The following is a 22,403-nucleotide window of genomic DNA, read 5'->3' on the forward strand; positions in this document are numbered from 1 at the left end:
AATAAATATTAATAGTTAATAGTTCTTATGAATACGTTTTCCTTCATGAGAAGGAAACCATAACTATATTGGTGGTGGTCTTATATAGCCACCACCAACGTTGTAACAATTAGGGCATTGTAATAATACAATACATTTTCGGTTTCCCTTATCTCTCTGTCTCTCTGTCTCTCTCTTCTTTCTACTTCTCTCTCTTCTCTCTCTCTCTCTCTTCTTTCCCAACATGGTATCAGAGCCAAATGATCTATAACCTATAGTCTATGCCTTTCTTAAATCACAAAACACATGCCCCAATCATAATTTAACTTTCATGCCCATACGAAAATAATCATATTCATAGTGTCCAAGATCGTCAAGTAACGAAAGACAATTTTGTGTTTGTCGTGCGCTGATCCGGACAACCCTCTGCTATAATGGCACAATCTATGTCGTCGTCGCAACTCAACATGCGAAAATTCACGATTGAGAAATTATCGGACACAAATTATCGAATTTGGAAGTCAAGATTAGAATTACTTTTTAAATATAATAAAGTATGGGACATAATTTCAGGATAGTTGACAAAACCTGAAAAAGGCGAAGAACTTGAAGAATGTGAAGAAAAAGACTTGTGTGCAAGAATGGAAATTCTAATGCACGTAAGTGATGGCACCGGAGAAACATTGCGAAAAATGGAGACGGCTCATGAAATGTGGAAGCACTTACAAACTATCTACGAGCCGAAAAACGATGGTCAACAAGCGCATACACTTCAAGCGCTTGTTAATTACAAAATGAATGACGAACAATCGGTTGGTGAATTTCTATTAATATGGCAAAAGAAATTAGATGATGTGTTAACTTCTGGATTAGAAATCCATGATAAATTACAAAAGATTCTCCTTCTTGGTGCTCTTCCTCACTCGTGATCCACTTTTAGAATCACCCAAAACTCTATAAATTGTCCAATGCTAATTGATCTTCTTGCAAACATTAGACGGAGGAAACAATGCGTTCACAAAGGTCTTCAAATTCAACTCCAAGTGTGGCAATGGTAGCATACAAGAACAAAAGGTTCACCCAAAGAGGAGAAAGCTCGAAACCGTGGATAAGGAAAGATCAAAACACAAAACAAGGAGGAATGCGATTCAACAATACCTTTTGTAAAATATGCAAATGTACAAATCATGCAACAAAAGATTGTCGCGCAAAGTCAAATTTCAAGAGTTATCAACCATGGAAGTGTTTACAAGCCCATTTTGTTGAAGAAGAGATGGATGATGAAAAAGTCGTAGGAGATGGATATCAAAATGGTGACAAGTATGATGCCGTCCTTCAAGCATTCATTGTGGAATCACTTTCCACGACGATTCCAAATCCAAGTAAAGCAAATGAAATATGGTATCTCGACACTGGTGCTACTAACCACGTAATTAATAGAAAAGATTGGTTATGTAACTATAAGGAAATTGAACCTCCTATCATTGTAAGATTTGGAAATAATGGGACTAAACAAGCTATTGGCAAGGGTGATATCACTGTTGAAGTCATAGGAGGAGGACATTTCACAATTAATGAAGTTCTCTATGTCCCGGGCATCACCAAACATTTGCTATCGGTTAGTCAAGAAACAACAAATGGTACTATCATTGAATTTCATCCTAACCATGCTATCATTAAACATAAAGCCTCCAATGGAGAACTTATTAGAACATGTTGTAAATGAGAAGGAGGCTTATATCCCATAAAATGCATTCCTACATCTGTTATTTTAGAAGCACATCATTCTACCCCAATTCAATCCTCTATATCTCTAACCAATATTCATTCTCCCTCTTCTTTTTGGCATTTTCGTCTAGGCCATATGCATTTCAATGCTCAAAAAACATTACAATGTAATAATCTAGTCCATGGTTTGCCAAAAGAACCTTTCAAGCCCATCTCTTTGTGTGAAAGTTGTATCCTTGGGAAAATACCCCAACAACCCTTCCCGAAGCATAAATCTAGAGCCACTACCCCTCTTGCATTAGTAAATAGTGATCTATGTGGACCTTTTCCAACCCCTTCTCTTAGTGGTGCCAAATATTTCATTAGCTTTATAGATGACTTTAGTCGATTTACAATCTTGCATTTTCTCAAGTACAAAAGTCAAGCTTATCAAGCATTCAAAGAATACAAGGCTCGAGTCGAAGTGCAAACATCATCAAAGATTAAAAGTCTTCAAACTGATGGTGGTGGTGAGTATATGTCTCATGAATTTCAAAGTTTGTATCAAAATGAAGGCATACATCATAGAATATCAACACCACACACACCACAACAAAATGGTGTATTTGAAAGGAAGAATAGGTCACTTCTCAATATGGCTCGGAGTATGTTACAATTTTCTCACTTATCGCCTCAATTTTGGGAGGAAGCGGTTGGCACCGCTTGCTATATTCAGAATCGAGGATTTCATAGATCTTTCGGGCTCCAAACCCCTTATGAACTATGGCATGGTCACAAACCTAACTTTAACCTGCGTATTTTTGGTTGTGATGCTTATGCTTTTGTGCCAAATGTTTAAAGAAATAAGCTAGATCCAAGTCCAAGGGCTACAAAATCAATTTTCATAGGATATGGAGAAGCTTCGGGATACAAGGTGTATAAACTCTACGATCCACAAAAGCAAAGAATATTCTTTAGTCGCAAATTATGTGATATTTCAAGAAAATGGGCTTTCTACAAAGGTTTCTTTTTCACTCTCTTCTAATCTACCTCCTTTATTACCTACCCCTACCCACTTACAACCATATTCCTCAACCATCTCTAATATTAATAACTCTCATATTGAAGGAGCCAACATTAGCTCATCCTCTACTTCCACTATTTGTGTTGGTCTTCCATCTATTCACAAGGCAAAGATTAATCCTACTCAACCAACTAATTCTTCTTCTCATATTCCCTCATTCCAATCTCTAGATGATTCTCTTCCTCATATTCCTTTAAATACACATTGTTTAACTCCCTCTAATAATACAAATAATGTTATCTTCTCCACTCCCTCTCCTAATCCTTCATTCCAAGCGTCATCACCAACTTCTCCACCAAACTCTCCACCTCCAAAGTATAGATCTCTAAGTAGTATTTATGAACAACTTGATCAAATGGAAGCACATTTCGTGGACTTGGACCATGAAGCTTATATACAAGAAGAAGATATTCCAACCCTTAGTGATGATACAAATCTATTGGCCAAAGATGCACTTTCCGGATCAGATTCTATCAAATGGAGAAAGGCTATGGAAGAAGAAATGAAGGCTTTACTTAAAAATGGTACGTGGACCCTCGTTGAGCCTCCAAAAGATTGACAAATAATTGGTTCTAAATGGGTCTTACGCATAAAGCGAGATAGTAATGGCAATCCAATTCGCTTCAAGGCTTGTGTAGTTGCTCGAGGATTTTCTCAAGTACCAAGTATTGATTTTCAAGATACATTTAATCCAACGCTAAAAATATGTGGTTTTCGAATGCTCGTTGCTCTTGCTGCGCAACATGATCTAGAATTGCATCACTTGGATGTACAAAGGGCTTTTCTTCATGGAGATTTAGATGAAGAACTTTATCTACAACAACCACAATTTTTTGAAGATCCAAGTCATCCGACACATGTTTATCGACTTCGTAAATTTACTTACGGCCTTAAGCAATCTCCATGCATATGGTATCACAAACTACACTCTTTTCTTATAAAAGTTGGATATCATCGTCTAAATAATGAGCCAAATATCTATGTTAAAAAAGCCAAATCCAATTTTGTTATCATAGGTGTCTATGTTGATGATTTGCCCTTGATCTCTAATTCTAAATCTTATCTAACTATTGCAAAGAAGGAACTTGCATATGTCTTTCCTTTCACCAATTTAGGCCCTAGGACCCATTTTCTAGGCATCAAAATAACGCAAAATAGAACAAATCATACTATCTCATTATCACAATCAAATTATATTAATTCTATCCTCCAAAGATTTGATATGCTCCATAGTAAGCCTATTAGTACTCCTCTTACCTCTCCATGTAAACTTTCAAATGATGATTCTCCCAAAAATGAACGAGAAATTTCCGAAATGAAGGATGTACCCTATAAACAAATCCTTGGGTATGTAAGATATCTAGTAAGTTGCACACGTCCCGATATTTGCTTTGCCGCCGGTTTTCTTTCTCGTTTCATGGCTAATCTAGGACCAAAGCATTGGATCGCGCTCAAAAGATTACTACGATACTTGAAGTATACTCAACATTATACGTTGACTTACTTCGCCACACAATCTAAGTCAACTACACTTGTGCAAGGATGGACAAATCCCTCTAGCCAACTAATTGGTTGGTCAAACTCGGATTAGGGGGGAGATGTGGATGATTGCAAGTCAACAGGTGGATATGTTTACACACTAGCTGGCACTGCAATTTCGTGGAAGTCAAAGAAACAAACTATTATAGCATTATCATCCATCGAAGCTGAATATGTTGCCGCGACTTTAGCGGCTAACGAAGACATATGGATTAAAGCTATGCTTGAAGAATTTAAACTATTTACTATTCCAACAGTGACTTTGTTTTGCAATAATCAATCTTGCATTCAGTTAGCCAACAATCCCAAGATGAGTGACAATATATGTCATGTGGACTTAAAACATCATTTTCTTCACGATCTCATTGAAACAAAGAAGATAGAGTTAAAGTTTGCTCCCGCTAATCAAATGTGGGCTGATTTTCTAATGAAACCTCTTCAACATTCTAAGCACATTATTTGTTGCAAGCAATTTAGATTAATTGATGTAATCCAAGATAAAGATGAAAACCTACAATTCTAAAAATTTTCGCTTAAGTGGGAGTGTGGAAAATATTAAGCAAAAATTAATAAATTAATAAATATTAATAGTTAATAGTTCTTATGAATACAGTTTCCTTCATGAGAAGGAAACCGTAACTATATTGGTGGTGGTCTTATAAAGCCACCACCAACATTGTAACTATTAGGGCATTGTAATAATACAATACGTTTTCGGTTTCCCTTATCTCTCTCTCTCTCTCTTCATTCTATCTCTCTTTCTTCTCTCTTTCTCTTCTTTCCCAACATCGTTGCCGCTATTCGACCGCCACTCAACCACTGTTGGCCACTATCTGGCTAATTGCCACCACTCAGCTGCTGTTCGGCCATTATCCGGCCGCCATTCGGCCACCACTCGAACGCTGTCGGCCACTGTCCAGCCAATTGCCACTGTTCGGCCACCACTCGACCAATCACCACCAACACTCGGTCGCTGTTTGACCACCACTTGGCCACTGTAGACCACTGTCCGGCCAATCGCCGCAGCTGTTCGGCTGCTGTCGGCCACTCCTTTGCCAATTAGCGCTGTCCAGCCATTGGCCGCTGCTATCTGGCCATTGTTGGCCACTGTTCGGCCAATTGTCGCCGCCAGTAGGCCGTTGTTCGGCCAATTGCCGCTGTCCGGCCATTGGCCGTTACTATCTGGCCTCCACTCGGCCACTGTTCGGCTGCCATTGGATCGTTGTTCAGCCAATCGCCACTAATGTTTCGCCACAGGGAAAGGAGGGAGAAGTCTGAAAAAGCGGACGTAGCAGGGGATCCATCGCACAGACAAACAGGGAGGAACCCAGAGGAATCAATCAAACAGAGAAATAGGAAGGAAGGGATAGAGAGGAACCCGAAGGAATCAATCACACAGAGAAATAGGAAGGACGGGATAGAGAGAATCAATAGCAGGGAATTGAAGAGAATAAGTAAGTACATAGAGAGTGAAATACAGAGACAAACATAAATTTCTGAGAGATAGTGTTGATGGTGATCATCATCCTCCAATAATCGATCAGAGCACTTGTAGGAGACCATAGACTTGTCTCTTGTTGCAAGATGGAGATGGTGTTCATCTTGTGGCTGCATTAACGCCTGATTAATGTGTGTGAATCTTGAATTGGGAGATACATCCATGGTTTTCTGCGATGGTGATGACGATGATGATGATGTGTACTAAGAACTCCCTCGGTCTTCTCCTATCACGTTGGTCGGAATTCCATCGACTTGGAACACGCATAACATGAACACAAACCTCAAGGACACTCTTAAGATTACCTGCTTACACCACAAATTATAAAACATTAGTTATGAGGATAAAGACAAAATATGAGTTACAAAGAATAATAAGAAAAAGACAAAACAACAGTTACAAAGAAGTAACGGCTAGCAGTTACTTCTATGTATATATATATATATATGTATGAAGTATTGTTTAATGTGTGTGTGATACTACATCTAGAGTTGTTAGTGTAGGTTCTTACATTGTAATACACTTGTCTTAATCTAATATCTTACCTTGTTCTACATTCTTCCAAAACTCTCTCTTTCTCTGTTGTCAATCCAGCCCATTATGTTCTAAACTTTTCTTACATGGTATCAGAGCTAAGTTGCACGATATGAATCTCATATTCCCCTATAACCAACAAAACTCATCATAGATTATTTCAAATAAACAAAGCTTAGTACTATCACTATGGCAAGCTCAAGTAGAAAATATACCTTGGACAAATTAACGGAGAAAAACTACAAAACCTGGAAGACTCGAATGGAGCTGCTACTTGATGTTGAGGAGAGCCTCGACATCACAATTGGCACTAGTCCAAAACCTCTAAAACGAGAGTCAGACTAATGGCATGAGTGGTGAAAGTTGGATACAAGAGCTAGACTAGAGATAATGTTAAATGTAGATGAAAAACAGTCAGAAATTATTCGAAAACTCACATCTACAATTGCGATGTGGGCAAAACTAAAGTAACTATACGAACCTCAAGATGGTACAACTAAACTCCACACATTAGCTACCCTGTTTAATATGTGTGTTTTACAGGAAGAAGAAGATGTTCCTACCTTCTTATCAACTTGGGAGGCAACCATGGATGATGCAACTACCGCCGGCAATTGCATCTCAGAAGACATCAAGATTGGATTAGTGCTAAGCAAACTCCCCGAATCTTGGGGAACATTTATCACTATGCATAGTAGCATGGTTGTTAGGTACGTTAGGTACGGTACTGATACCATACGTATTTAACGTATTAATACGGGTATAGTACCTCCCAATTTTAAAATACGTTAAATACATTTTTTAGTATGTTAAATACCTATAAAATACATAAAATACGTATAGTACGTTAAATACGTTAAATACGTTAAATACTTCTAGAATTTGAAATTTATTTACTTTCTTAAAAAATATTTGTAATATTGTAATATTGTAACCGTGTATATGCAATGTAACGAAGCATTCCATGGCTGTAGTTGCATCTTAAAAGTACTAAAGGGCAAATCGAGCAAATATGAGAATCAAAAGGATACAAATCAACAAATCAAATAGATATTTGTTAGGTAAAAAAAAACCCAAACTTGTTGGGCATTTACAACAACAGCCAAGGCCACGAAGCAAAAACTGTATATCCCTCACATGATTGAGGGAATTCACATGATGAGTCATGACAAGCTAAAATTCTACAAAAAAAATCGTACTTTTGACAAAAACAACACTTTGACAAGAAGTGCAACATACCTATTGAAGAAAAGACCACATCTTTTGATTTGGAAAAAACCTTCAGAACACATAACATCAAATATTTGAGATACACTTACATTGCATTTTGTCAAAGAAATAGAATGCATTGTAGGAACAAAATTTAGAAAAAAACCTTAACAACACATAACATCAGATATTTGACTTCTAAGAACACATAACTTGAACTATGTCCAAGACTCCAATGTATCAAAATGGGGTTAGATCAAAGAAAAGTAACATATGGCTATTGAGCTTAGTAATAATGTATAGAAATCAGAAATATTAGTCATTAGATCTCGTCCTCATCACAATCACCATCTTCATCATCAGATTCAGTGTTAGTTGATGACATCAACATAGGTTCTTCGTCAGTAAGATCATCATAATTTGTATGAATTGCTTCTTCTATTCCATTGACATTATCTTGATCATTTGGTGGTAAAGAAGCAAATGTACTTGATCTTGTTATTCTCCTATTACAAGAAGACCGCTCATCATCTCTTCTTGGCCTCTGCCTCCGTATTCGATCAATAGGGACTCCATCGCTTGATGTTGTCGTATGTGATCTTGTCATGCTCCTTGTCCTTCTTCTCATGCTCATTGTTTCTTGAAAATAAGTTTCATAGAATTCTCTATCCATATCATTCTCATGGCTAATAGATGGAATATCAGGAGTCTTAGAGACATCTATCTCATTTGGATTCACCTGCAAACAAGTTTATAAAAGCTTAACGAAATTTGAGGAATGTAAATTATAAGAAGTGAATAAAACAATACCTGCATTGGAGATGCATTCACAGTCTCAAACTTGCGAACTAGCCTTAAGTTCTCTCGCACATATACCAATCGTTCAAGTTGTGCTACCTTTAGTCTGTTTCTATTTTTTGTATGTGCGAGAGCATGTGCATTCCAATTCCTTTCTGCTGCCCCAGAAGAGCAATCCTAATAGAAAACAAAATATGAAATAAAAGGTAGTACACAAAAGTGCAGTATTTTAGAACTTAACTATAAAATTGATCATTTTTTCAAAACTTGACACTTACTTGGGATAATATGCGGACAACTAATGCTTGGAGCTTTGGAGTTCTTCCACCAAAATTTTTCCACCGTGTGACTGGCGTCATCATAGATATCTCTTCATGTGCTAATGCATAGCTAAATGTCCCTGTACCATTTCGATATTCATGCAATTCACGAAATAAGATATCACATTCAAGTGTCGAGTACAATTTTTCTGTATAGCTCATCCATTAGCTCGGGGTTAATAAATGTAGCCTCCTCTCTCCACATCGGATGCAGCAAATGAGCTACAAGGTTGATCGGCCTCTTGAACCATTTCCATCGTATGTCAAATAACTTCAAAACATCTTCGTACCTAAAAGGGTATTAGTAATTACAAAATGATCTGATCTTAAAACATGAGAAAACATTTGGAGGTTTAATGCTAGGAAACCATAAAAAATTAAAATAAATATGAAATTTACTTGGATTTGTGGGGGATGTTTTCTTCCACTCCTTTTGCTAAAACATCTTTGCTTCTTCGCATAAACTCATATAACAAACCAATAGTGGATCCCTCCCTATCAGTAAGTCGTAAAACACTATACAATGGTGCCATTAGGGTCAAAACAACTTGAAACGAGGACTCAGTTGTAGGATCAAGGATGTAGTTCTTTACATTCATGGCATCTGGCTTATTGCAATTTGACCAAGACCTCCACATGTGACTCACCACTGTTTGCTCAAGAGGATACCAAACTTTGAGCAAATGTTGTATGACAAGGTACATCACACCAAACCTTGTCTTAGAAGGTCTCAAGATGGCGAGGTTACTGTGAGCAGAAATTTTTTTCCTAGCATTCCTCTTCTTGCAAAAAAAACGTACGATATTATTTGCTTTCAACATAATACTTTTCATCCAAGGCAGCTGACCAATGTCCTCCAAAAGTAGATCCAAAGAATAGGTTGCACATGGAGTCCAAACAATATTAGGGAACTCTGATTCTAGCAAAGACCCCATGCGGACACAACTAGATGCATTGTTTGAAATGACTTGGACCACATTTTCCTTACCAACTTCTCTAATTGCCTCTGAAATTCTTTCAGCTAACCAAGAGCTATCAACTGTTGGTGTTGTATTAGCATGACTACAATCAATGGACTTGAGGAACATTGTCCCATAACAAGATGATACGAGGTCATTTACAAGTTGCCTATGAGAAACATCAACCCATCCATCTGTTAATATAGAACAACCATACTTGGGCCATAATCCTTTTACCCTTTCTAACTTTGCTTGCAAGGATATAACCTCATTTTTCAAGCCTTTCGTCCTCATGTAATTATCTGTGACTCCATTATGTTTCTCTCCAATTGTAGAGAAAGCTTCTAACATGTTCTGCCAACATGGTGTTTTTAATAGATTAAATGACAAATTTGCTTCAATGATACATCTCACCTCCATAACATTTGCATGTTGTTTCCTTTGCATTTGTAACACATGTCCTTTACGCAACGGTTGTTGTTTCACTATAATTGCTGGTGGATATGGTTGGCGACTACCACCACCCATACATGACATGCTTTGACTTTTATCAACAAAGGTAGACGAGCATGAGGTAGAAACAGCTAAAAGAAAAAAAAATTCAAGATAAATAATTTACAATTATTTAAACATTAGTAATCAAGACACCTATTGTAGGCTTGTGTCTATACCTTGTTTAGGCATGTTGAATGAGTCGATCTCTGCTACTATATCTTCTTCTTCGCCAATTGCTTGGCTTCCACAATTACCATACAAAGTTGTAAGGTCAATCAACATTTCCTTGGGGACATTGGTACATTTCGTTACTCCATGGCTAGGTTTTCCAATTAAATGAGCAATCATTTGTGTTGCTGACCCATGCATATGTTTGTTGCAAAATTTACAGTTCCAACTTCTATTTCCTGTTTGACTTCTTACGACATTGAGGCAACATGTATCCCAATATTTGTTCTTAATGGGCGGCATTTTCCTTCTTTATTTTCTACAAATCAATAAAATTGAGATATTGAAAATGGAAAATAATGCACAAAAAGAGGAGCAAGATTATATGAATGCATTAAAGCAAATCGAAGAACTGAAAACTTTGAATAGATCAACCTTCAGGGAGGATGAGGATTATACTACTTTAAATAAGCAACTACAGGATACTCAAGAGTATCTTTTATTCATAGAAAGCAAATACAAGAAAATGTTACAATTAAGGACATGTATAAAAACAGAAAATTCAACTCTTTTGGAAGCTAAAAAGGAAGCAAAAATTACCATAACTTAACTAAAGAGCCTTAATGCTTAACGTAATAACGACATGCATAAAAGCAAAAAATTCAACAAGTTTGGAAGCCAAAAGGGAAGTAGAATTTGGTCAAGAAATCCATCTTGAAGATGTACAGAAAGGGTTCGATGAAGATCTATTTATTCATAGTGCTTTGCTAGATATGTATGTCAAATGTGGATCTATAGTGGAAGTGCAAAATGTTTTCAACCAAATGTCCAACCGAGATGTGGTATTATGGACAACATTGATTGCATGATATGCTGAGCATGGACCCGTTGAGGATGCACTGAAAAGCTTTGAAAAGATACAAGATGAGGGGATACTTATTACTACCAAACACTTTCACCTTTTCTAGTGTCTTAAAGGAATGCTCTCATTGGAGGGTTTGTTGAGTATAGAACTACTGAGAAAGCATTAGATTCTTTTGATAAAATGCAAGTTGATGGAATCTTTCCGGATGCATATACATTGCCCATGTCCTAAAAGTGTGCGGTTTTTTAGGGCCTACAGATAAAGGACAATCCATGTATTGAAAGGGTTCTAGCAAGTGCACATTTATTCATACCCATCACATTCAAAAGCAGACAACCAAAACCATGATATTCCAAAAAATGAGTAGTTGTTAACAAAAATAAATATGCATTGCAAATGATAAAAAATGGGACATCATTAAAAAAGGACCAAGCACTTTTCCCATGACACGAAATTGAGATCTTCAATGTTTCTGGAAACCAATGTCATTTATAGTAACATGGAAAGTAAATTAGAATGATCAGTTTCTGAAATGAATTCAAATGGGATACAACCACTAAAATCAATAAGCAAAGGATTAGCTAATGCTACAAATTGTGAAAGATTTTGAACACATTGTCTACATGTATACATACATGTTTGAGTTTCAACACATGGTTCCTATAATATTTGATCTCAACACTTGCAAAGAGGAGAGTTTTATTGCATGACGTCAATTACAATTGTCTACCAATTTGTTACTTGTATAGATGCATTATTGTGGAATAGATAGATTGCTGGACACAAGCATACGTAAACTAGATCAACTAAAAATTAAATCTCCCTTGTCATTTGGTATTATCATACAACTTGACATTGGAATACAACAAAATGGGAGGTATACTTAATCATAAAAAATAAAAGAAAGAAACATATTCACTAACCTGATTTTATTTTCTTCCTCTTCTTCTTCTTCTTGTTGTTCTTGTTGTTCTTGTTGTTGTTGTTGTTCTTGTGCTTCTTCTTCTTCTTCTTCTTCTAGTGCTTCTTCTTCTTCTTCTTCTTCTTCTTCTTCTTCTTCTTCTTCTTCTTCTGCTTCTTCTTCTTCTTCTTCTTTTTCTTCTTTTTCTTCTTCTTCTAGTGCTTCTTCTTCTTCTGCTTCTTCTTCTGCTTTTTCTGTTTCTTCTTCTTTTTCTTCTTCTTCTTCTAAGTCTATTCTGTCCGTCTTTCTTCCTTCCTTCTATTTTACTAAAGTTGTTCTTTTCTTTTGCTTTCTTTAGGGTTTTACTCACATTTTCTATGAATACGTACTATACGTATTTTTTTAAAGGTACGTTAAATACCGTATTAGACGAATGTATATGACATTTGAACGAACAACTTTGACATATGGTACGTACTATACAAATAAGAAGGTATTATACGTATTGATACGTTAAATACGCGTACGTAAACAACGCTGCATAGTAGCACCGCAACATTATCTGAGCGACTTACTAAGATCCGCCACGAAGACATTCAATGAAAAAAGAAGAATAATGCTCAACCGGTCGCAATGGCAATCTCCGTAAATCAATTCCAAAGGGGTCATCCAGCAAATCAACAAAGGTACAAACCTGATAAAGTAAGAAATAGTGAGTCTAATAATAATAAAACATACATTAAGAGTGAAGCACAAAAATACTCTGGGAACAACTCACGACAAAATGGAAGCTTTAGAATCATCTATAGATATTGCAAGAAGGAAGGACATACCGATCAAGTATGTCCCCTCAAGCAAGCAGAGAATAATTCCAACCGACCCCAGGCACATAATGTGGTTATCCAACAAGAAGATGATAGAAATCCAGAATACTCTTTTGAAGAAGTACCTGGACAAAATGAAGAACATGATGAAGAAGAGTACATTCAAGCATATAATGCAAACACATTTGAAGAAAATCAAAATGAAGATGATATGTTACGGGCATGACCATATAATATCCCGTGGTAAGAATTTACCGTAGTATTCTATACACGTGGATAAGTGTGAGGGTTAAAGGAGAGTGTAAAGAAGGGGAGGATTACTTTTAATCCTCGGGATTGAGACAACCCATTAGGTCAAGTGTGAACTTGCCTGGGGGCCTTGGGTTTCGCTATAAATAAGAGGCCTAGCTACCCTCATTTGAGGATCTTTTGACTACATCGAGACTCTGCTCGTGTGGTGGGTCAACTCTTGTAGCGAGCGCGCCAGCACCAGGTACGACTCGACGCCACGACGGTGGTATGGGACGCCGATCGAGGCTCGAGTCCGTCTCGATCCCTTCGCTCGGGGGTGGTCGGGTGGATCGGCACCCTTCTTTCTCTTTCTCCTTTCTATCTATCTTTTCATTATCCTTATCTTAAGCTTACATTAGTACTATGATCTATAATATTTGGTATCAGATTTTTTTACTAATGTTTCTTTGTTTTTCATTTGTCTTTTGATTGATGCTGATCGATCATTGTGCGGTTGGCCTTGATCCAGACAACGATCAACAAAGAACTTCGGTAACTCTTTCCATATTTTTTTTTCTATTCTCTCTTCTCCCATCTAATCATGTGTTTAGTTTATATGTAATTTTTTTCATTAAATCAATGATGTTGTAGTGGTCTTTAATTGATTATCTAAAACGTTTACATATGTGCACGGGGTCAATACCTCGTTTGACATGTTAATAATATGTGATGAGTGTCGTATGCGTACGAGGTTAATACCTCAATTACGTATTACGTTCACGAACATATGTTACGTTTGCGTATGAGTTTAATACCTTGATTTGTTGTAAACGATATGCGTTTGGTCTCGTATGCGTAAGAGGTCAATACCTCCATTGCGTATTACGATGATCTCTTATTTGTGGATGTTTCGTGTGCGTAGAGGTATATACCTCGATTACGTATCTCGATCACATCATTTGTGGCTATTTACTATAACGATATGTTGAATATAGGCATATGTGGTCACATATATACGTATTTGATCGTATATATGTGATAAGTAACCATATGTGTATATTCGTTATTACGTGATTATATCGAAAGTTGTCATGATCGGGAAAAGGATGTTGGTGGCCGTCCTCACATTTTTGTGAGAATGGCGTTGTCACCATCCCTTTTTCAACATTTTTTTATTGTTGATAACCCCGTTGACGACCTCGATTTCGTTACGTAAAGAAACGACAATAGCCAAAATGATGTTGAGTACGTAGGGCTTGACCCACTTCAAGTGAGGTCGCTCCAATGACGCACGTATCCAACATCCCTCCCTCGTTACATGGATACGATGCCACCATGAGCTCGTTCTTACGAGAGGCATTCGTAATGACGTGACCATGTGATGGCCCACGTGAGCCTACTACGAAACGAGGGCTCATTTGGCTTGACCATTAGGTTGCCCTTTGACATATGCCATCGTAATTACGAGACTTGAGGTTAGGTAACGTACCAACATAGTGTTGGTAAATGAGGGCGAAATAAGGACCCTTAACATATATGTTCTTTTAAAAAAACGTATATGATATATTGCCTCGCATATCTCTTATACGCATCAAACATTAAGCATTCGAGAAGAGCAACTTACTTGGTTGGCTCAAGTGTTTAATGTATTTGTTCTCGAGGTCTCGAGTTCAAATATGACCAAGACCATACAACATCCTTGATACATATGACTATAACACATGTTTAGACTTAAGGTCTAAGTGCACCTCGGGGTCCTCGTAATAGGACTTAAAGAGCCGAAACCACTTATGTGGGCACCGAAACATAGTTTATTGTTAACATTTTTTTTCGTGTATAAACTATTCATGACGCGAACATACATGGTTGAGCCTCGGGGAGCCACCATGAAAAAATCGATATAGAGATCAGGGAAAGACATTTATTTGTCACCCCCATGGTTTTTAAAACACCTTTGTGTTACCATAGTAACCTGATCTTGAACCTCATCTCATACGTCTAGAGGGGTATTGACGTGAGATAATGATATCGATTAATGCTCGCCCATGATATGTTTACATCACGACAAGATGTTATGACTATATCTCTGACCTTATCCTATTTCTTTTCCAGAAATAATCTTTAATGGCTCAAATTAACGACCCGATGTCATCCGCTCAAGCGGAAGGAACTCAAGGGAATCCTCCTGGACAAATGTCCACTGAGATGTATTTGGCACAAATAACCCAATTCCTTAGTTTCACCGCTCAACAGATGACCGAACTTCGGCAATCTCAGAGTGCTCTTGAGGCACGTGTCATTAGCCTACAACGTGAGACTAATAGACCTGATGAGCGACAAGGTGAACCATCATTTGTCGTTAAGCCATTTACGGGAGACAAAAAGGAAAGAACCGAAGAAGCAATCTGCACATGGCTGGGACGATGGGAGTCTCATTTTGAGCTCTATCCCACGCCAGATAGTACGAAGATTGCATATGTCGGCCGAGAACTCGGGGGTAAGGCCGCCGCCTGGTGGCGTGGCCTCCGTACTATGGGGAAATTGCCCCATACCTGGACAGATTTTGTCACGGTTTTTAAGGGCCAATTTCTGCAACCTCCCTCTCGAACCGAGGCAGCACAAGCTTTAATGAACCTCTCTAGCAGGAAATTTTCCTCGCTAGAAGACTATGTTCACCATGCTAGAACCCAAATCCAAAAATCGGGTCTAGAAGGGGACAATTGGTTGATAGCTTGTTTTGTCAATGGCATCCCCAATTCGGACTATCATTGGATAGTGCACGATAAGGATCCAAAATCCTTCGAAGAGGCCGTTGAAATAGTTCTTCGCTATCAACGCACTTCGAAGAAGGACCATAACAAACCCAACGAAGCGCCCGGGACTAAGCAGTCGCAATTTGTTGGGAAACGCAAGACACCCAACAAATTCCTGGATCGCGATTGTAAGCGACAACATCCTTTTTGTGTATTCTGCAAAAAGAAGGGTCATACAAAAGATCAATGTCGAAAGCTCCAACGGAAAGAGCACGACAACAAAGCTAAAGCTGCAGACCATAAAGGTCAGATTCCTAATGTCCTTCAGGTCTATACACATCATTTAAGTAATTGTCAATGTTCTTTCCCTCACTATGTATTGGGTCCCAATGATTTACTACGTGCAAACGGGTATATCAATGGATCTCCCGTACAATTTTTATTTGATTCGGGAAGGTCACACAATTTTGTGAATGATCGTTTGGTTCAGATATGGGGAATCCAACCCACCGTAAGTGATCACACCTACACGGTGCACTTGGCTGATGGAAGAGTACAATACATCAACGGGGCGATTCATTCATTAGGAATTTCTATTGATACTTATATAGAGGAAGTAGACTTCCATGTAATGAATCTTTGTACCACCGATGTAATACTGGGTTATCCCTGGTTTTATAATAAAAACTCTTCTTTATTTATTGATTGGGTTCGTCATTCCATTTCTTTTGTACTGAACGATTGTACGCATTTTATTCAATGTGTAAAAAAACAATCCCTCTCGATTGTTTCCTCGTGTCCATCAATATCCGAGTTGTCTTGTTCTACGTTATTTTATTGTGTACTTGATCCGGACATTCACGTTTACAATATCGATAATGTCCCGATTCAATTAACATATTTTGAACAACAACAACTTGATGAAATCTTAAATGATTTTCATGATGTTTTTCCAAGTGAACTACCTGATGGGTTACCTCCTAAACGTAATATAGACCATCGTATAGATATTGTACCTGGTGTTGCACCAATAAGTATACCTCCGTATCGCTTAAGTCGATCCGAAGAAGATGAGGTATCTAAGCAACTCAAGGACTATTTACGAATGGGTTATATACGTTATAGTAAATCTCCATGGGGTGCACCAGTTCTCTTGGTTAAAAAGAAAGAGGGCACATGGCGTATGTGTATTAATTACCGACGCTTGAATAAAGTGACGATCAAGAATTCGTATCCATTGCCCCGGGCTGACGATCTAATTGACCGTCTCCAGGGAGCTCGGTATTTTACGAAACTTGATCTCCGTATTGGCTACCATCAAATACGAATAAGTGAGGACGATGTTCCTAAAACGGCATTTCGTACGCGCTATGGCCATTACGAGTTTTTGGTTATGCCTTTTGGTTTGACCAATGCTCCGGCTACTTTTCAACAAGAAATGAATGACATTTTCCGAGAACAACTTGGAAAATTTGTCGTTATTTTCTTGGATGATATTTTAGTTTATAGCCGTACATTACAAGAACATGCTAGACATGTCCGCTTTGTTTTACAAACATTGCGTGACAAACAGTTTTATGCGAAGATCTCAAAATGTGAGTTCTTCAAGAAATCAATTACTTATCTAGGACATCTCATAACCGAACGAGGAGTTGAAATTGATCCTTCTCGCATTGAGAAAATCAAGCTTTGGCCCACTCTTCGGAATATTCGAGAAGTTCGATCATTCCTTGGTTTTGTGGGGTTTTTGCGAAAGTCTCTTCGTAATTACTCCCAATTGACGACGCCGTTTACTGATCTTTTAAAAGGTCAAACGCGTAAGTCTACAAAACCTATTGTGTGGAATGCTACACTAGACCTTGCCTTTACGGAACTCAAGGACCTGGTTTGCAAGGCTCCTTCACTTCTTTTACCCGATCCTTCAAAACCTTTTGAGGTTGAAACCGATGCAAGTGATTATGCTATAAGTGCTGTCTTGTATCAAGATGGTAAACCAATAGCATTCGAGAGTAAGAAACTTGATTCTGCTCAATGTCGGTATACCGTTCAAGAAAAGGAATTATTTGCAGTTATACATGCGCTCAAAACATGGCGCCATTATCTTTATGGAAATCACTTTGTGGTAACTACGGACCACGAGTCCTTGAAATATTTTTGTGACCAACAAGACCTGAAAGGTCGTAAGGCACGATGGGCTGATCTCATCCAGGACTTTGATTTTTCCATACGATATCGTAAAGGTTCCATGAACACTGTCGCTGATGCACTAAGTTGCATCCGTGAAGTTAACACGCTTAGCTTCACTGAAATATCATCAGATCTTTATGATCACCTTCGAGGAAAGTATCCTGATGACAGTTATTTCGCAAAATACTGGGCAAGAGTTGAGTCTGGAACAGACACCACCACATCCTCGAAGGAATACTTCCACATTGCTAACGGTTTGCTCTACCGTAATGGGAAGGTTTGTGTTCCAGATTTACCCGAGGTCAAAAAGAGGATTCTTTTTGAATGCCATGATGCACCCTCAGCAGGGCACCCTGGAATACATCGTACACTCGTTCTCATCTCCACTCAATTTTATTGGCCTAAGATGCGTCCTGACATACATAGCTATGTGACTAAATGTCACCAGTGTCAGGTTAACAAAGCCGAGCGACTTAAAGTCGCAGGACTTTTACATCCCTTGGACATTCCCAATAATAAGTGGGAAAGTATATCCATGGATTTTATTGTTAGCCTTCCTCGCACCTAAAAAGGTCATGATGCCATCTGGGTTGTCGTTGATCGACTAACTAAAATGGCCAGATTTATTGCTACTAAAACCACGGTAACAGCTCCTGAATTTGCTTACCAATTCGTTGACGAATTGTTTCGTTTTTATGGGTTACCGATGGATATCGTGAGTGATCGAGATCCAAAGTTTACTAGTGACTTCTGGACACAGGTCTTTAAGAAGTTAGAAACTACGTTGAGCATGAGCTCCACGGATCATCCTCAATCCGATGGACAGACAGAACGAGTAAATCAAATTATTGAGGACATGCTTCGAGCATACGTTGGTGCAAAACCAACAAAATGGGAACGTTATCTCCCAATTTTGGAGTTTGCTTATAACAGCTCCAAGCATACGTCGACGGGATATAGTCCTTTTATGTTGATGTATGGTTTTCAGCCACGAGCCCCGATTGATGTTACTATACATCATGATGAGTTGCGAAGTACGCAAAACTTTCTTCAGGATATGCAAGATATGTTGCATATTGCACGAGATAATATAAAAACAGCTCAAGATAGAGCGCGTTTTTATGCCGATCATCATAGGCAACCTCGTGTATTCAACCCTGGACAGAAGGTATTTTTACGTGTACCTCACAATTCTAAGACATTGTCTACGGGTAAGTGCGCTAAGTTAGCCCCACGGTTTTGTGGACCTTTTACAGTCCTCAAACGCATTGGGTCATCAGCCTATCGTCTCGCTCTTCCCGATGGTGTCGGAATTCATCCAGTCTTTCATGTGAGTCGTCTAAAAGAACTTCTAGGTTCTGGCGACAATACAGCTACGACTGAAACTCTGGTTACTTCTGAAGAATTATCTTCTAAACCACATGTACCAGAAAGAATTCTCGATGTTAAAACAAAAAAATTACGTACTAAAGAAATCCGAGAATTCAAAATAAAATGGATGGATAAATCAATAAAAGATGCCACATGGGAACGCGAAAATACACTTAGAACTAACTTCCCTAACTTTCCATTGCAAGAGTGCAATGTTTTAAAGAGGGGGAGTATGTTACGGGCATGACCATATAATATCCCGTGGTAAGAATTTACCGTAGTATTCTATACACGTGGATAAGTGTGAGGGTTAAAGGAGAGTGTAAAGAAGGGGAGGATTACTTTTAATCCTCGGGATTGAGACAACCCATTAGGTCAAGTGTGAACTTGCCTGGGGGCCTTGGGTTTCGCTATAAATAAGAGGCCTAGCTACCCTCATTTGAGGATCTTTTGACTACATCGAGACTCTGCTCGTGTGGTGGGTCAACTCTTGTAGCGAGCGCGCCAGCACCAGGTACGACTCGACGCCACGACGGTGGTATGGGACGCCGATCGAGGCTCGAGTCCGTCTCGATCCCTTCGCTCGGGGGTGGTCGGGTGGATCGGCACCCTTCTTTCTCTTTCTCCTTTCTATCTATCTTTTCATTATCCTTATCTTAAGCTTACATTAGTACTATGATCTATAATATGATAGCACTTGGTTCTTGGATACTCACCATCTAACATATCGAAAAGACTGGTTGGACTACTATCAAGAGCTCCCAATTCCATTGAAGGTCACCTTCGGAGACAAAGGTCAAAACGTGGCAGCTAGGAAAGGTAATATCAAATTAAGGCTCATTAGTAATCCTGTTGTACAAATTTTAGATATATACTTTGTACCTAGAATTGCAAAACATCTATTATCAGTGGGACAAGCTACTACAAAAGGAATGACAATCAAATTCAGCAAACAACAAGCTACCCTATATATCCAAGATGATCAACATGAGATAAAAATTGTATGCCCAAAACAAGGGCAACTATATCCTGTCAAGGCAAATCTAGGAGAAGCATTAACTGCTGAAGTACATCAAGGAGGAGTAGACAATGTGTCCCCCATCTATCTATGGCATTGCCGATTCGGTTATCTACATACACCAACACTCAAGTTGTGTCAAAATCAGAACCTAGTAAGAGGTTTACCTTCCACAATCTTTAAATCTATTGATATTTGTGAAGGATGCATGTATGGGAAAATGGCTCAAAACCCATTTCCACTAAGTAACTCAAAGACAAAGGAACTACTTCAACTTGTTCACATGGATGTATGTGGACCGATAACTCCCAACTCACTCTCTGGAGCAAGGTACTTTATAACATTAATTGATAACACTTCGCGATTCACAATAGTTAACTTTCTTAAACAAAAGGGAAATGCATTCAAAGCATTTTGTGCATATAATAGCTTTGTTGAAAATCAGACACAACTTATAGTAATAAGAAGTGACAATGGTGGGGAGTTTGTTTCACAAGAGTGGGAGGCCTTTAACAAAAAAAATGGTAATATTTCATCAAAAGTCAACTGTCTACACACCTCAACAAAATGGGATAGTCAAGAGAAAGAATCACACCTTATTAAATGCAACTAGGAGTATGTTGAAGACGAGTGGAATGGCCTCGAGATTCTTGGAAGAAGCAGTAGCCACAACTTGTTACCTACAAAATAGAACTCCTCACCAAGGTATAGAAGGACAAGTTCCATACACCATGTGGTATGGGTACCCACTTGAGATATCACATCTTTGAGTATTTGGAGCAACCGCATTTGCATACATACAACTTGCCAAGAGGACAAAACTTGAGGATCAATGCATCAAAGGAAAACTTATTGGATATGGGGAGCCATATGGAGTAAAAGCATACAAAATTTACCCTCCGAATATAGGTAAAATAATTTTTAGTTGTTCTATGGAGTTTGATGAGAAAAGTCTTTTTTCTAGGTCATCATATGTAATGAAAGACACCGGGAGTGGACACCTTACCAACGAAATCACAAAGTTAAGACTCCCTCAAGCAACAACAATGGAATTTGAAAATGATAGGATAACATCAGAAAACTCACCAAATGAACACATGACTGCTGCTGACAATCAAATTACAACATCCTCTTCTACGAACCCACTACAATCAACACAATCTAGTGCATCTTACATACACAAGTTCGAGCCTCTACAACATAATAATAGAGGAAAGCACACAGAGAATCGAATTCTACGAAGTTTAGAACATCTGGATCTACACCAAACAAATCCAAATGACAGGCAACAACAAAACTATGGAACCAACATCATCAACACCGAACTACACAACAATCATGGTGCACCAACAACTAATGCAACAGAAAACAAAGGAGAGAAACTCAACCAATTACCTAATTCTCAGATCTTAACCACTCAAGATGAGGGGTTGGGAACCTCCGCTACCAAGACCGCCACCAAGCTTGTGGCCACCAAATCAGCCATTCGAAATCTCGAACCTGAGGATGTGGTAGTGCGCCGCCAACAACCCAACACGTCTTCCTTAGCATTCGAATGTCGAAATTGTGAATCTGAACATACAAGTTCAGGTCACCTACAACCCTACACCACCTTAGAGTATCCTCAAAATCCCAAAATTGGTAGTCAATTTGTCTGCCAATCTGATGCTCAGAGCCCTGAAGGTGAACAAGTGTACGACCAAAGCCTTGAAAGCAACGATCAGTTCACTGCCCAATATATTACTCGAAGCCTTGAACTTGAGCATACGAGTGGCGACCACATGCAACCTTGTGCATCCTCCATGACTACAAGAAAACAAAGCTCCAGATCTGAGAATTTGGACCTCGGCCGCCTACAAACTTGCAACCTCTCCAAAACAACCTTAAAAGACAAAGAAATTAGGGCTAAAAGGACTAAGGTAAGGTTACTTAGTGATATTTATGATGCAACTAAGGACGAGGT

The 22,403-nt window shown here is 38.5% G+C and overlaps 1 long non-coding RNA gene across 1 annotated transcript; it reads right to left on the reverse strand.

Annotated features, from left to right (window-relative positions):
• Positions 1-12,674: 12,674 nt before the first annotated feature.
• LOC147855931 (uncharacterized) lies at positions 12,675-21,320 on the reverse strand. Its single transcript, XR_015530705.1, has 4 exons — positions 21,036-21,320; positions 20,139-20,232; positions 12,890-13,005; positions 12,675-12,750 (listed from the first exon to the last, which is right to left on the reverse strand). It is a non-coding gene; the product is annotated as an uncharacterized LOC147855931 (long non-coding RNA).
• Between the last annotated feature and the right edge of the window lie 1,083 nt (positions 21,321-22,403).

Source organism: Azolla caroliniana, unplaced genomic scaffold (genome assembly GCF_043228905.1).
Source record: "Azolla caroliniana isolate FFs.n. ecotype wild unplaced genomic scaffold, voAzoCaro1.0.p SCAF_13, whole genome shotgun sequence".
In the NCBI taxonomy this organism is placed as follows: Eukaryota; Viridiplantae; Streptophyta; class Polypodiopsida; order Salviniales; family Salviniaceae; genus Azolla; species Azolla caroliniana.